The following is a 2,345-nucleotide window of genomic DNA, read 5'->3' on the forward strand; positions in this document are numbered from 1 at the left end:
ATGTTTTCAAACGACTTCTTGCCTTGTTTTTCAGTGGGAGCACATTTGCGTGTTCTTGACTTCTTTAAGCTGCCTTTCAGATTATGAATGTGAATCCTCGCTGTCATCACAGCGCCAGTTGCTGCAGCGGAAGGAAGAGAAGGAAATCAGGAGTAGGAAAACAAAAAAGTCTTTCTGTTTTTTTTCCTTCCTCTGAGTTATAGTGGATGCAGAAGTTGAGGGAAGAGCAGAGATTTCTCTTGTCTTCGTATGTATCTCCTGTATTATGGGGTTTACCCACCTACAGTAAAAGATGTGGGAAAAGGTGGTTCTGCTGGTGGAAGGAGGGGGGGGAAGCCCCAGACCAGCCGTCCTTGCAGCAGTAGGCACCAGGGTTCCTGAACTTCGCTGGCTGCGGTCCCCGGTGGGTGTCGCTGGCAGCTCTGTGTGGGGCTGGGTACTACTTTGCACACTGTCATGCAGCAGCTCTGGGTATAGACTGCTGGAAAGGCATGACGAAACTTCCAGATAAGCTTTTGTAAAAACGATCTGAAAAAACAGCACAGAATTAAAAAAAAAAAAAAGCACCGCTTCTAGTCAGATATTGGCACCCATTTCCAGCAGAAAAAAGCCTTATTTTTTTTCCCCTGTTACACTGTCCCTCTTACTCGTGTTTTGCAATGGAAGAAAAGTAGAACGCAACTCTTGCTGATTTTCCTTCCCCGCTTTTCTCTGTTGGGCTTTGTAGACGCTGCAGGTATGTCAAGGCTGACATAGGAGAAACGTCTTGATACCGATACAGCCTTTCTGTGACCATTTGGATTTAGTGCATCTGCTATGGGGAAAGAAAAAACAAACCAAAAACACTGTCTCCAGGGTCCTTTTGATTCAAAGTGTGGTGTTGCATGTGTCTTTGCGACGTTGCATCACTCCGCGTGTTGTATGTGAAGTTTCCATAGCTGTGTTTACAGGATTATTTGCCTTTGTCATTGTTGTAATCGCACCGGGAAAGCACACAGAAAAATTCAAAGCTGATTGCTGAAGGGAAAAGGGGAGGAAAAGCACAGTCGCACAAACCTGAATTTAGAAATCCAGTCAGCCCTCTTTTTTCTTTGCCTTTTTTTTTTTTTTTTGAGGGCAAATTTATTCGTGATACCTCATGAGCCAGCCTGTAATTTGGTAACGGGTGAGCGAGCCCTGCACCTCACTGTACTGAATGTACAGTGTTAAATGTATTTTTCTGCTGCTCCGGGTTGATGCCCTTTCAGGTTTTATTGTCCCATTCCATCTGATGGTATTGTATATGATGCTTTTTTTCTTTTTCTTTTTTTTTTTTTCTTCCTTTTTTTCCTATGGCTCTATGAGTAGCGGTGTAGAATCACCACTATGGTATCACCATAGACGAAGCGTTTGATTTGGAACAGCCTCGCAATCCCACTGCACCTCTCCGGAGGTGTTCCTGGAAGCGTGCTCTTAGGGAAGCATGCGGCTACGGGTGAGCAAGCGCAGAGCTGACCACCCCCCTCTGGCTCCAAAAATATGGCCAGGTGGGATGGCATTTGGTTAGCAACTGCTCTCCAGTGCTCAGGAAAAGCAGACGTTTTCCATTTGAACTGGCAAAGTGAAAAGAAAAATAAGCTCTGGAAGTTCGCGTCAGCTCTCAAAAGGGAAAAGGTAGTTTGCTAGGAATCTGGAGCAGCGCAGGGTACCACATACTCCTCTTCTTTACGACGTAACGTCTGTAACACGTCAGGACATCTGACGTCTGATACCAGCAATAAACTGTCCCACTGGGGCTGCACCGCCCCCGGGGCTCGGAGCATCTCTTGGCCGCTCACGCCTGGCTTCAGAGAGAGATTTTATTTGTAGACAGAAATACCGTCAGCCTTCACTTTTTGCTTACTAAAGGATTTAAATCTTTCTCCTGAATTTTTGAATGTACAGTGTTAAATGTATTTTTCTGGAGAAGGGTGAACGAGACTGTGATTTATGTAAAGGAATGTTCCACTAAAGATTGTCTGAAACACCCAAAGACTCTGCGGGGTTCAGCTTTACTGCAGCCTGTCCGCCAAACTGGAGGGGAAAAGACTTTAACCTGATTGTTCTATTTTTTAAAGGAATTAGAGCTATGTTCCCTTTGTAAATGGAAGAGAATATAAATCTTTTTATTAAAAAAAAAAAAAAAGCAACAACAAAAAACAAACCAAGGAATGTAAAGTAAAAATGTATATCTGTATTTTTGGATCATGTTATAGATGATGGATATATTGTTATAAATAAAGTATTTTTGGGAACAAAGACGTACTAGAGCGTGTTGCGAGGGGGGTGGCTGTCCCGCGGGGACGAGCCTTGCCGGGGTGGGCGGG

This window comes from Charadrius vociferus, unplaced genomic scaffold, assembly GCF_000708025.1.
Source record: "Charadrius vociferus isolate BGI_N301 unplaced genomic scaffold, ASM70802v2 scaffold1285, whole genome shotgun sequence".
NCBI classification, from domain to species: Eukaryota; Metazoa; Chordata; class Aves; order Charadriiformes; family Charadriidae; genus Charadrius; species Charadrius vociferus.